At 38.2% G+C, this 15,557-nt stretch overlaps 1 protein-coding gene across 1 annotated transcript in view; it reads left to right on the forward strand.

Annotated features, from left to right (window-relative positions):
• DCC (DCC netrin 1 receptor) overlaps positions 1-15,557 on the forward strand; it is a 608,075-nt gene that overhangs the window by 294,146 nt on the left and 298,372 nt on the right. The gene's annotated exons all lie outside the window — the stretch shown is intronic.

Consider the following 15,557-nt stretch of genomic DNA (forward strand, 5'->3'; position numbering starts at 1 on the left):
CTGTAGTACATTAAAAACAAAAAAGGATGAGCTTACATGAATGATCACTCAGCTGTGGTTGCAAAGACCCCACTCTCTCCTCCCTACTTCCCGGAGAAAGGAGGACTAGAATAGAATTGGTCTGGGTTGTTCTCTGTGTGTGTGTATGCGTGTACGTGTGTGTGTATGTATGTCTGTCTCTTTCAAATTTATATAGGCCTAGAAGGATAAAGGAATTGCTGGGTGATGCAGTCAGTTAAGCACTTGACTACTAAGCAAAAGATTGGTGGTTCAAACCCACCCAGAGGTGCCTAGGAATGAAGGCCTGGTGATCTACTTCCAAAAGGTCACACCCTTGAAAACCCTATGGAGGACAGATTTACTCTGCACATATGGGGTCGCCATGAGTCAGAATCAACTTGATGGCAGGTGGTTTCAGAAAAGCAAACCCCAAAAGAAACAGGGATATCAGAGAGATTCAAGGACCCACCTTTCATATGCATTCTTTGCTTCCTACTGTTTTGCAGGGGCTTCACAGCAGTGACACCAGGCTCTACTTGTAGAAACTTAATTGGAATAATTAAGAATGTATCTTAGTTTTATGCTCTCTGTTATTCCCTTTTTTTAAAAAAAAAAAAAAATCCCTTTAATTCTTTGGTGGCTAAAGAATTCAGCACTGAATAGCAAAGGGTGAGAGCCAAGTGCACTGCATATAGATGCTTAATAAACCTCCCATGCCCCACGCTGCCAATGCATTCCTGGCCCGCTGTGCCTCCTGCACACCTGCCATCATTCTGTCCATCTGAAACGTAGGCTTTGATGAGCCCATCGTGCTGAAATTCCCTGTACTGACTTCCAGAGAAAATTCAGAAAATTGAGACCAGCCCATCCTGGCTCTGAGCATTCCTCCAGCTACCTGTATATCATACCCTGAAATAAAGCATTTTAAAATTTATTTAAACCCCATGGACAGAGTTGAACATCTACCATTAGTAGAACTCACTGGGCCATCAGTTGTGATTGAAGCTTTTTTTTGAGTCACTTGGTTTCCTGAAACAGTAAAAGCAGCTCTTAAAAGCACCTGCATGGCTAAAGAGAGTGGCTTAAACTGTGGTTCTTCTCTGTTGTTGTCGTCTGCCATTTAGTAGATTCCAATTCACAGCAACCCTATAGGACAGAGTAGAACTGCCCCATAGGGTTTCCTAAGCTGTCATCTTTACGACTCAGGTCTCTTCTCCCTTGGAGCGGTTGGTGAGTTGGAAGCACTGACCTTTTGGTTAGCAGCCTAGCACTTAACCATTGTAACACCAGTGTTCCTTTGTGGTTCTTCTTACTTAAAGTATATTATCTTCAGCTTACCTTTACTTGAGTTTCATCCAAGAAAATGTCCAGTGGCCTAACAATAAATTTTAAACTCACTTGTATTGATTCAATGCTCTTTTCTTGACAACAGCTTGTCAGCTATTTTACGTTCGTAATATTTGGAGGGAACAGCAGTGCTTCTTAAAGCCCGCTGTACTGATCTGTATCGGCGATGCTTTTGCTTCTGTAGATGTTCTTCACGGATGGAGAGCAGGATAGCATGGCAGCCTGGGACAAAACACCATATGGCTGGGATGAGGTGAAGGATAATAGAGGGACAAGAGGGACGGGAGGGGAGATGTCACAGCTTGTCAGTCTTTATCCCCAGAGGAAGCTCTGGTGACAGGGGAATGATTGAAATGGCAGGTTTGGGGTCCCTGAGCATGGAGAAGGGATCTACACAATGACTAGGAATTCAGTGACATAAACTCAAGAGAAAGGGTGGAAACGAAGGGAGGTGGGGATGGGAAGAGGGGTAGCTTTCCTGTAGTGGGTGAAAGATGCCAGGAAGTGACATTGAGGGAGAGATGATTAAAGGTGCCTTCACAAAGCCTTGAAAAGTTAACAGATGGAAGGGGTACAATGATTAGTAAGAAAATACAGAGATGGAAAAGAGACCCAAAAATGAAGCAAATTATTGTAGGATCAGACATGTAAGATGATAAATAGAAGAAAATGAAAGTTTTTTTATTTTTTTTTCTGCTACATGTGGTCGGTGGAATCAACTCAATGGTAACAGGTATAAGAAGCAAGGGTACAGAGAGAAAGCCCTGATAAAGGAATTAGGGAAGGACATGGAGGTGAGTAAGCACTGTCCTTACAGAGGAAGAACCCTTATCCGCACTTGCCTGACCTATCAGATTTAGCTCAAACCTCCCAAAGTCTTTCCATTAGGATTCCTAGACCTCTAGCCAGACATCATCACAACTGGCCAGCAATAACAGGTATCGTGCTCCCTGGAACTAAAGATAGACGAATGGTAATAACAGCAGCGATTTGTCAAGTACAAACTGTATGCTAGAGACGGTGAGCAACCCTTCACATCCCTTCCTCCTCATCACTTACAAAAACCAGCTGCCACCCAGTCAACGACAACTTAAGATGACTCCATGTGTGTCAGAGTAGAACTATGCTCCATAGGATTTTCAATGATTTTTCAAAAGTAGATCACCAGGCCTTTCTGCCAAGGCACCTCTGGGTGAACTCCAGCCTCCAGCCTTTTGCTTAGCAGCCAAGCACTTTAACCATTTGCACCACCCAGAGACTCCAATGTCACTTAACAGACCAGAAAATTAAATATTTTTGGTCAATTTTTAAATGTTGAAAGTAAGGCTCAGAGAAGTTAAATAATAAGTTGTACAGTCCCAAAAGTGTTAGATCAGGGACACAATGCCCACTCCATCTAATTTGCAGTGTTCTGCTCAAATCCATCTGATTACATATATGACGCCCTCACCACCTCCCCATGCTGCCTGCTTGCTTCTTGCTCCATCTTGATTAAACTCTTCAAAAGGCACTTTCCTAAGTAAACAATGTGGAAACAAAGATGTTATTAAAAGTATGCACTGTATGCTTTTACATATATACAGTGCAAAGATTTACATCTAAAAATCATTGTTCACACATATGTTGATTGACCGGATATTATTTTTAGCCAGTTTTCCAGTTACTGAACAGAGTTAGGGCATTGCTCTGGATTAGGCTTTGGCTTACGGCAATGTCGTGACTGGTTTGATCTTCTATCCAGACCATTAGACTTCTTCCATATCAGCAATAAGGCTGCTTCTCTTTCTTATCATTCGTGTGTTCACAGGAGTAGCACTCTGAATTTCCTACAAGAACTTTTCTTTTGCCTTCACAATTTGGCTAACTGTTTGGCACAAGAGGCCCAATTTTCAGCCTATCTCGGCTTCCAACATACCTTCTTTACTAAGCTTAATCATTTCTAAATTTTGATTTAAAGTGAAAGACTTGCAACTCTTTCTTTCACTCAAATACTTAGAGGCCATTGTAGGCTTATTAACAGGCCTAATTTCAATATTGTTGTGTCTCACAGAATAGGGAGGCCAGAGGAGAGGGAGAGAGACAGAGGAATGGCCAGTTGATGTGATGGAGCAGTCAGAATACACACAACATTTATCAGTTTTTGCCATCTTGTATGGGCATGGTTTGTGACACCCCAAAACAATTATAATAGTAACATCAAAGATCACAGATCACCATAATAGGTCTAATAATAATGAAAAAGTTTGAAATATTGTGTGAATTACCAGATTGCGACACAGATATGAAATGAGCACATGAGGTTGAAAAATGGTGCTAATAGTCTTGCTAGATTCAGGGTTGTCACAAGCTTTCAGTCTGTAAAATCACAATATCTGCAAAGCACAATAAAATGAGGTATCCTGTAATAATGATTAACATAACCTGCTTGGCAGTATAGCTCAGTCTCCTCCTAGTACATATTCTTAAATAGCCACTTTGGAGGATTCTGAAAGGGAATTTTCTAGCCAAAGTCTACCATATTTTATGCAAATAATGCATATGTTATATGTTTTCTGCCAACTGCACCCTCCCCCCAAGGTATTTTTTAAGCACACTATGCTAATTTTTTGGTTAATGTAGAAAAAATTAGCATAGAGTGATTATAAAAATACCTTAGGTGAAGGGCGCAGTTGGAAAAAAACTCATAACATGCGTTATTTGCATAAAAATATGGTAAACATTATAATCTTACAAATTCACAAAGCCCCTCATTTAGCTAACATGGCAAGATTTTGAGACCCCATCACACAGTGAATAAGCACTCGGCTGCTAACCTAAAGGTTGGCAGTTTGAATCCACCAGCCACTCCATGGGAGAAAGATGTGGCAGTCTGCTTCCATAAAGATTACAGCCTTGGAAACCCAATGGGACAGTTGTACTCTGTCCTATGAGGTCACTATGAGTTGGGATTGACTTAATGGCAATATGTTTAATGATTGACTAACATAATCTGTGCTAGGCTTGGGGATTAAGATGGTGAACAGTTTAGACTTGGTTCCATAATCTAATAGAGCACACAATTTGATATACCAAACCAAAACCAAACCCATTGTCGAGTCGATTCCAACTCATAGTGACCCTACAGGACAGAGTAGAACCGCTCCATAGGTTTCCAAAGAGTGGCTAGTGGATTCAAACTGCTGATCTTTTGGTTAGCAGCTGTAGCATGGTGTGGCTCTTAACCACTGTGCCACCAGGGCTCCAAGTGCCCTGATAGGAGCAAGTATCTTACCTAGCCCTATAAAAGCCCAAACTTCAGGGGCCCAAGACAGTTTGGGGGATCAGTAAGGTGACACCTAAGCCAAAATCTGAAGGAGGAGCCCATATCAGAGCTGCAATGCAGCTGGGGGGAGGGGGGGTTTTGAGGATAGGGAGAGGCATTCCAGCCCAGATAGCAGCACACAAAAGCAGCAGAGGTGAGAGCATGAGATCTTCACAGAACTCAGTAGGATTCAGTGTGGAGAACTGAGAGACAGTAAGGAATCAGGTCAGCAACCAGAGCCCTTGGAAACTCCTCAAACCCAAGTGCCCACCCCGAGAAACCCTCCACTAGATCCTTTCTTAGGCCTACACCTGCCCAAGACTACTGAGAAAGTAGAGCTGGTATGGGAGGATCAGTGTTGGAGGTAGGTAGGAGGTTACTCTCGAGAGTGAAGTTACGGCAAAGAGAATTACTGAGCTATATTTCTTTCCTGGAATTTGGATATTGATTGAACAGACCTTCACACAGTGTCTGGCACACAATAATCCCTCAACTGACGCTGAATGAATTAATGACTGGATGCATAAATTGATTTTACCAAAGAAAGTCATAGAATAGATTACCTAATTCCCTAGTGCTGTGACGATGGTAATTTATCAATATTATAAATTAATTATGCTTCTGGGAAGAGCAATGATTTAATAAAAACGTGTGTTCTAAGTTCTAAACTATTACCCTACAAATTTTAGAATGAAAATTATTTGTAGGTGAGAGACAGTCCCACACTCGTTAATTGTCTGAAGTGTGTACACCTTGAGTCCTCAAATTAGTTCATTGATTTTTGAGGGGAAAACCCATGTTAAAAAAAGGAAATAAATCATAGCTTCAAGCTTAAAGGCACTTAATAGACATTCAATAAATATTGGTTATTCATTTAAGTGCTATACTTAATACTATGCTATTCTTTTAAGGAAAGATTAAGATTTAAAGAGATCTTATTGAGTACATTAACTTCAACTATATATAAATTAAAAATGTTTTTGTTGTTAGGTGCTATCGAGTCAGTTCCAACTCATAATGACCCTATGTACAACAAAACACTGCCCGGTCCTGTGCCATCCTCACAATCTTTGCTGTATTTGAGCCCTTTGTTGCAGCCACTGTGTGAATCCATCTCATTGAGGGTCTTCTTTTTTGCTGACATTCTACCTTACCAAGCATGATGTCCTCTTCAAGGGACTGGTCCTTCCTGATAACATGTCCAAAGTATGAGAAGTCTCGCCATCCTCACTTCCAAGGAGCACTCTGGCTGTACTTCTTTCAAGACAGACTTGTTCATTCTTCTGGCAGTCCATGGGCATATTCAGTGTTCTTCACCAACACCATAATTCAAAAGAATAAATTCTTCAGTCTTCCTTATTCATTGTCCAGCTTTCTCATGCATATGAGATGATTGAAAATACTGTGGCTTGGGTCAGGAGCACCTTAGTTCTCATAGTAACATCTATGCTTTTCAACACTTTAAAGAGATCTTTTGCAGAAGATTTGCCCAATGCAATACAATGTTTGACTTCTTGACTGCCACTTCCATGGGTGTTGATTGTGGATCCAAGTAAAATGAAATCCTTGACAACTTCAATGTTTTCTCCATTTATCATGATGTTGCTTATTGGTCCAGTTGTGAGAATTTTTGTTTTCTTTACATTGAGGGGTAATCCATAAGGAAGGCTGTAGTCTTTGATTTTCTTCAGTAAGTGCTTCAAGTCCTCTTCACTTTCAGCAAGCAAGGTTGTGTCATCTGCATATCGTAGGCTGTTAATGAGTCTTCCTCCAATCCCGATGTCACATTCTTCTTCATATAATCCAGTTTCTCAGATTATTTGCTCAGCACACAGATTGAATAAGTATGGTGAAAGAATACAACCCTGACGGATAACTTTCCTGATTTTAGACCATGCAGAATCCACTTGTTCTGTTTGAATGAATGCCTCTTGGTATATGTACAAGGTTCTGCATGAGCACAATTAAGTGTTCTGGAATTCCCATTCTTTGCAATGTTATCCATAATTTGTTATGATCCACACAGTCGGATTCTTTTGCATAGTCAATAAAACACAGGTAAACATATTCATGGTATTCTCTGCTCTCAGCCAAGATCCATCTAACATCAGCAATGATATCCCTCGTTTTACAACCTCTTCTGAATCTGGCTTGAATTTCTGGCAGTTCCCTGTAGATGTACTGCTGTAACTGCTTTTGAATTAACTTCAGCAAAATTTTCTTGTGTGTGTGTTTTTTTTAAAATTGTGCTTTAGATGAAGGTTTACAGAGCAAATTAGTATCTCATTAAATGGTTAATACACAAACTGTTCTGTGACATTTGTTGCCAACCCCACAACATGTCAACACTTTCCCCTTCTCGATCATGGGTTCCCCATTACCAGCTTTTCTGCCCCCTCCTGCCTTCTCATCCTTGCCTCTGGGCTGGTGTGCCCATTTAGTCTCGTTTTGCTTTATAGGCTAATCTAATCTTTCACTGAAGGGGGAACCTCAGGAGTGACTTCAATACTGAGTTAAAAGGGTGTCTGGGGGCCATACTCTTGGAGTTTCTCCAGTCTCTGTCAGACCAGTAAGTCTGGTCTTTTTTTGTCAGTTAGAATTTTGTTCTACATTTTTCTCTAGCTCTGTCCTGGACCCTCTATTGTGAGCCCTGACAGAGCACTCAGTGGTGGTAGCTGGGCACCATCTAGGTGTGCTGGACTCAGTCTGTTGGAGGCTGTGGTACTTGTGGTCCATTAGTCCTCTGGACTAATCTTTCCCTTGTGTCTTTGATTTTCTTCATTCTCCCTTGCTGCAGATGGGGTGAGACCAGTGGAGTATCTTAGGTGGCCACTCACAAGCTTTTAACACCCTAGACGCTACTCACTAAAGTAGCATGTAGAACATTTTCTTTATGAACTATATTAAGCCAATTAACCTAGATGTTCCCCCCAGTCTTATATGTGATATTAAGGATATTGCTCAATAATTTCCGCATCATGTTCTATCACCTTTCCTTGGAATGGGCACAAATATGGATCTCTTTCAGTCATTTGGCCAGGTTGCTGTCTTCCAAATTTCTTGGCATAGAGTGAGTACCTCTAGCGCTGCATCTGTTTGTTGCTACATCTCAGTTGATATTCCATTAACTCTTGGAGACTTGTTTTTTGCCAAAGTCTTCAGTGCAGCTTGGACTTCTTCCTTCAGTACTGTTGGTTCCTGATCATATGCTACCTCCTGAAATGGTTCAACTTCCAACAGTTTTTTTGGTACAGTGACTGTGTATTCCTTCCATCTTCTTTTGATGCTTCCTGTGTAATTCAATATTTTGCACACTGAATCCTTCAAAATTGCAACTCAAGGCTTGAATTTTTCTTCAGTTCTTTCAGCTTAAGAAATGCTGAACGTGTTCTTCACTTTTGGTTTTTGTAACTCCAAGTCTTTGCACATTTCATTATAATACTTTATCTTCTTTAGTTACCTTTTGAAATTTTCTGTTCAGCTCTTTTACTTCATCATTTCTTCCATTTTCTTTAGCTACTGTACGTTGAACAGCAACATTCAGAGTCTCTTCTGACATCTATTTTGGTCTTTTCTTTGTTTCTTGTCTTTTTAATGATATTTTGCTTCTTTTTGTGTATGATGTCCTTGATGTCATCCCACAACTCGTCTTGTCTTCAGTCATTAGTGTTCAATGTGTCAAATCTGTTCTTGAGATGGTCTCCAAATTCAGGTGCGATATACTCAAGGTAATATTTTAGTTTTTGTGGACTTGTTTTAATTTTCTTCAGCTTCAACTTAAACTTGCATATGAGCAATTGATGGTATATTCTATAGTTGGCCCCTGGACTTATTTTGACTGATAATACTGAGTTTTCCATCATCCCTTTCCACAGGTGTATTTGATTTGATTCCTGTGTTTTCCATCTGGTGAGGTCCACATGTACAGTCACCATTTACGTCATTGAAAAAAAGGTATTTGCAACGAATAAGTTGTTGGTCTGGCAAAATACTATTGTGATCTCCAGTGTTGTTTTTAAAATCAGTCCATATTTTCCAACTACAGATCCCTCTTCTTTGTTTCCACTTTTCAAATTTCAATCATCAGTAATTATCAGTGCATCTTGATTGCATGTTTGATCAATTTCGGACTGCAGAGTTAGTAGAAAATCTTTACTTTCCTCATCTTTGGCATTAGTGGTTGGAGCATAAATCTGAATAATAGTCGTATGAAGTGGTCTTCCTTGTAGGCTTATGGATGTTAACCTATCACTGACAGTGTTGTACTTCAGGATAGATCTTGAAATGTCATTCCTTTTAAATTTTTCTTTCCCAGCGTAGTAGACCATATGATAGTCTGATTCAGAATGGCCAATGCCAGTCCATTTCAGCTCAGTAATGCCTAGGCCATCAACCTTCTTAGCAATCCATTTCGTTTTTGACGACTTCCAATTTTCCTAGATTCATACTTCGTATGTTCCATGTTCCAATTATTAATGGATATTTGTAGCTGTTTCTTCTCATTTTGAGAAGAAATAAATGAAGGTCTTCAATAAATGAAGGTCTTCAATAAATGAAGGTCTCGAAAGCTTAACTCCATCCATGGCATTAAGGTCAACTCTACTTTGAGAATGCAGCTCCTTCTCAGTTGTATTTTGAGTGTCTTCCAACCTGAGGGGCTCGTCTTCTAGCACTATATCAAACAATGTTCTGCTGCTAGTCATAAGGTTTTCACTGGGCAATTTTTTTCAGAAGTAGACTGCCAGGTCCTTCTTCCTAGTCTGTGTTAGTCTGGAAGCGCTGCTGAAAACTGTCCACCATGGGTGACCCTGCTGGTATTTGAAATACTGCTGGCATAGTGTCCAGCATCACAACAACATGCAAGCCACCACAGTACAACAAACTGATAGACATGTGATTAAAATGAATAGTGACATAAAATCATTACTATTTTAAATATCCACATTTCTTAATTTCACTACAGAACTTAATGTATGAGTTCTAAATCCATGATTCCTTGGATTGTGACATTTACATGAGATTTTAGGAAAAAAAATGCTATTCTTTTAACTATCACAACCAAGCTTCTTTGTAGTAATATTGTGAAATTACTTTATGAACTGTAAAAATTTTAATCCAAAATTTAAATTTTACTCACTGTCTGCCTTTAACTGTTAAAAAGCTAGAATTTGGTGTCAAGGGAACAACAAAAAGCGAAACAGGAAAAATATGTTTTGCCTTTAGGAAAATTACATGTTTCTATCATTTCACTAATCATATCTCTTCATATTTTACTTTTATTTAATCTTCAAGCTAATAAGGAGGTGCAACTAATAAAGTAGCAGTTGATCTGATACCACATTAATAATGTTTTAGTTAGCATCATGGATAATGAAAGCTTAGAATGGCAGGGAAATACACTTATTAGTTTGTCTGATATTGAATGCAAATTAAATATGTTTGCATTTTTATGAATGCATCTTATCATCTTTCATCTGCCTCTTAGGGTGTGGAGGTCGTACACTGCTAATGAGTTCAGAGAAAAATTAATATTCATAAATATTATATAGTAAAAACCTGAAAGAATCTGGTAACTACAAGAATTGTGGCTTTATGGAAAAATTAGCCCAACAATGTACCGGGCTATTGCACTATTCACCCGAGGCTATTCTACAGGACAAAATCAAACCGTACTATTTTGTTTGTTTCAAAAATATCCATTCTTTGGATTTGCATTATCTTCACCTCCTTTCTCTGGATTTTACTATGTTACTTTTTTTTTGAAAGGTGTTCTTTTTTTTTATTTTAGAGAATATGTTGTTATACTGTGGCAAATTTGCCCCTTCTTCTCCATGACAACAGATAAAGAAACTGTAACCATGGCAACAGTAATGGGCCAGAGAGATTAGGGCCAGACTGGAGATTAGGCTTCCAAGAGCAAAGAAAAGAAGTCTTGATTGGTTCCTTATTGAGACCTTATTCGAACACAAGTTACTGTTGAGAGAAAGCAAGGAGGATTAGTAAGAACAAAATTAATTCCCCTATATAAAATCAGAAGTCATTCCTTTGTTAAAAATGTGTCCCTTCCTTTTGATACGATGACAGTATAAATTGGAGGCAAAGAGTCTGATTAATTCTATTCTGAACTTTATCTGTACCATCTGAGCGTGGACCAGCTCAGGGAGAAGACACTCCTGGAAGCCTGGAGGAAGAACATCTGTGTACTTTCTCGGCAATTCCTGAATGCGCAGAGAAGTCAAATCATTTCTGATGATGACATCATATATGGGTGAGGTGTTTGTAGGGGAAATGGGTCTGAAAACTTCCCTCTTGTTCATTTTTTTTTAGAAAAAAATATTTTGTTATATTTAAGGTGAAAGTTTACACAGTAAGTTAGGTTTCCATTTAACAATTTCTACACATTCAGTGATATTGGTTACATTTTTTACAATGTGTCATCCTTCTCAGTTATTCCATTCTGGTTATACCATTTCCAGTACTCTATTTTTCCTGCCCCCTTACCTTCTCATCTTTGCTTAGAGTAATTTTTGATCATTTGGTCTCATAAAGATGATTTCTTAAAGAAGCTTGTTACTCACAGATGATATTCTTTATTTTATAAGCCAATCTGTTATTTGGCTAAAGGTGACCTCAAGGGATAACTTCAGTTTAAGGTTTAAAGAGTATCAAAGGGCTATCATCTCAGAGTCCTCTAGTCTCAACTGGTTCAGTAAGTCTGGACTGTTTAGGAATTTGAGTTATGTTATACATTTTTCTCCTATTCTATCAGGATCCATCTATTGTGACCCTGATCAGGACAGTCAGTGTTGCTAGCTGTGCACAATCTAGTTCTTTTGGTCCCAGGTAGATGAGGCCGTGGTTTGTGTAAATTATTAGCCCCGTAGACTACTTTCTTCTCTGAGTCTTTGGTTTCCTTCTTTCTCCTTTTTTCCAGATGAGTAGAGACCAATAATTGTATCTTAGATTTCTGCTTGAAAGCTTTTAAGACCCCAGACACTACTAACCACATTGGAATGTAAAACATACACTTTATGAATTATATTATGCCAATTAACTTAGTTGTCCCATGAGACTATGGTCTTAAACCTTCAACTCCAGTAAACCAATCTTGCAAGGTGTTTGGTTATGTCTAAGGAGTATCCATCCTCCTGTTCTTTTAAAATTTATTTATTTTTTTTAGCTTGTTGAAAATTCTCAAAAGGTATTCCCAAGTAATCACTGATAACATTTTGGTTTATAAAAATCTTTTGAAAAAAACTCATAAGGTTACCATTTTCTTTAAACTGATAAGATGTATAAAACAAAACAAAAACATTGCTGTTGAGTCCGTTCAGACTCATGGCGACCCCATGTGTTTCAGAGTAGAACTGCCCTCCATAGGATTTTCATAACTGTGAGCTTTGGAAACAGATCACCATGCTTTTCTACAGAGGTGCATTTGGGTGGATTTGAACCACCAACCTTCTGGTTAGTAGCCAGCTCTTAACGATTTACACCAGCCAGGGACTGATATGATGTATAAGTTTTACATTTTGAGTAAATAGTTCTATTGATGACTTCAGATTGGCATATTAATAAAAGGAGTGTTTGTTAATTTCTAAATGACACATATATAGAAATTCAAGTGTTTGATCAATGGTGTGAATATTTTTTATTTTAAGGAATTTTGCCAAATTAACATCTAAAAACATTATGCTCATACAAACTTCAACTGACAGCGTATGAGAAAGCCACACCCTGACCAACACAAGATACTAATAGCTTCTAAAGTCATATTACTCTGTTTTGTTGTTTTAAGATTTTATTTTAATGTGCGTTTCTTTCATTACTTGACAGGTTTAAACTTATTTCTAAATTAATGTTATTTATTATTTCATTAATTTGTAGACATTCTTTCAATATTATAGATATTAACTATTTTCTGTTAGATATTTTGCAAATACTTTGGATTAGGGACTTCTTTCCAAAGAAAATAGCACCTAAATTAAGCCCTGAAGGGAAAGTAGGAGTTAGTCAGGTGAATGCAATGGGCTTATTAAGGAGTGGGAACTGCTTGTGCAAAAGCCCAGTAGGGAATTGTATGCAGGTAATTCAACATGGAGGGAACATGCTGAATGTAAGCATCAAATAGTCTGGGAACCTCTATGTAAGCTCTGTGAGGACAGTGACCTTGTCTGTTGATCACTATTCTCTCCTCGGTGCCTAGAACAAGGGTTGGTGTGTGAAAAGTGCTTTATAATTACTTGATGAATTAGTAGAGCTTATGAACTCTACTTACTTTGGACACCTGCAAACCTCTGCCCAAAGGCTTTTTTCTGGCCATAGGAACACACATGTGGCAAAACCCATGTGAAATTGTTCACTACAGATTAGTGAGTAAACACAAGTAAGCCTGTGTGTACCTTGCTTACTGGTTACTCCATCCGTGACTCTGGGGTATGTCCTACACTGACCCCAGACGGGCTGCCATCCCTCTCTTCTCACTTCCCAACACCCCACCGGGTGTTTCCTGGGATCACCTCCCAAATGCAGTATTTGTCTTTAAATCCTTTTATTTGGGGCTTTTTGGGGGGGATCCCAAACCAAGACAAATGGTTAGCAGGAGCCCAGACAGCAGGCATATTACAAAGTTGGAGTTTGTCCTGAGGTGGCCAGAAGACACTGAAGATAGAACAGTAGAAGAGTGATACGATCAATCAGATGTGTGTTCTTCTTCTTTTAAAATTTTGTTTATTTTGTTGTTGTTATTGAGACTATACACGGCAAAAAATACACCAATTCAACAGTTTCCACATGTTCAATTTAGTGACACTGATTACACTCTTCAAGTTGTGGAACCATTCTCACCCTCCTTTTCTGAGTTTTTTCTCCCCTTTAACATAAACTCGTTGCAGCCTGTTATCTATTTAAGCTTTTGAAATGCTATTGTCAGTTTGATCCCATGTAGATTGGTCCTGAAAGAGCACAATGCTCAAGGCATACACTCTTTACTAGTTCTTATAAGCTTATACTGGATGCTATACAGAGAAAATATTTGATGAAGGTAAGCTGAAAGGAAAGCAGATGAGTTGGAAGCCCACTGAGGTAATGGTGACAAGAAAGAATGGTGGCCAGAACATAGAGTGACAGTGGAGATGAAGTAGCACGGTAGACTTAGGAGGGGGAATGAGGACTACAGAATGCATTTCAGCTTTCTGAATTACACTGATGAGAGGACAGTATTAATACGCACTGAGATAAGCAACACAGGAGACGCGGCTTGAGGGGGCAGTGGGAAGGGAAGGGAGAGATTTCTGTAGTCTGTGGAAATAAAGAATTCTGTCAAGAAACTTAATATCATCTATATTTTTGAGAGAGACACTACTTATCCAGCTGTCAATCTTTTCCCCTCCCCTCACCACTCTGACCGAAAAGATTGACTGAACTGGCTGCCAGTCTACCATTTACTTCAAATACTATTCTGATCTGGAAAGCAAGGGGATACTTTTATCTACAAAGAAGTAGTCTAAGAATCTATGGAGCAAGAAAGAATTTTAGAAGCTTTCTGCTGGTCTTTAAGCCTCACTTGCAGTGTAACTGGTATATATTGTAAATTGATAATATTTCTGGAAACATTAGGAAATGAGACATTTCCCCCAAAAAATGGATTTTTTTTTTTCCAGCTAACAAGAGTTTACTCCATGGCAAGGATACCGACTCAGCCTGCCCTTCTCAAAAGTGAATACAAGAATGAAAAGTAATGTTGATAAGAAGTAGAGAAAAGGACCTTCAAAAGCCAGTTTAAAAATTAAATGCAGGGAAATGGGTACTTGTATTTTTTTTACTAGAAATCACCTGTCAGGATGAACCAAATGTTCCCCAGACTTGGAGACTTGAGCAAATAAGAAGAAAATAGAGGTATCTAGCAAAGATGAATTGTAAATTCTCTTTTACTAACACACACACACACACACACACAAAACACCCCTATATTTGATATAAAACTTTGAAAACACATCGTAAATGCTCCAAATGTTTGAAAAACCAAAGTTTTCCATTTGTGGATGATTTTGTGTCATATCTATCAATAATAATTGTTGAAATTTTTATAAATACAGTGATACTCTACAAACATGACACAAGTGTATATTTTTGTCTTGTAGAACTTTTTTTCTGTCATCATCTTTACTAGTAGGTAATCCATGAGAACTGTTTCTACTTTTTGTTATCTTCAGTCAACTTTTAATGTGCTGCTTTTAACTTTCTTTTGACTCAGAAAATACATAAACAAGGTACTTCAAATTGCATCTAAAACAGTGTTTTATTACAAAACAAGGTTTTGTAATAACCACTTGATTACCTGAATTTTTCTATACATGTAAGTTCATGGCTGTGTTATGGAATGTTGGGGGTTTCCATAATTTGGCTTCCAAATTCGAACTTTATTAAACTCCAATTTATATATGCATGCTTGAGTTGTATCTTTTCTACTATGAAACAATTTTTTGCTAGAGTTCAACATTTTGAAGGATCAAGTTAGTTGTAGTTACTCCACAAACATAAGGGGAAAAGAATTATAATGTGATTTTTTGTCTTTCTTAGGAATCAGATTATCTCATTGTTTATTAAAATTGTAGGATCATATGTTTTTATAAAGCAAAAAAAAAAACTGTAAGCTTACATTCTCTTAGCAGCATTTTCAAGAACTCAGAGAAGAGTTATGACAAAATATTCACTCTACATTTGATTACATATTTAAAATATCTTAAGTTTATTATCTGCATTATAATTCCTTTACTTCAAATATAAATCTATGCATTTATTTATACATTTATTCAGTTATTCATCCATTTACTTACTTTTTCAATTCCTGCCCCCTTCCAGAAAGGATTCAGGAAAATACATTATTACTTACTTAAAATAATTAAGT

This window comes from Trichechus manatus, unplaced genomic scaffold (assembly GCF_000243295.1).
Source record: "Trichechus manatus latirostris isolate Lorelei unplaced genomic scaffold, TriManLat1.0 scaffold00063, whole genome shotgun sequence".
Taxonomy (NCBI): Eukaryota; Metazoa; Chordata; class Mammalia; order Sirenia; family Trichechidae; genus Trichechus; species Trichechus manatus.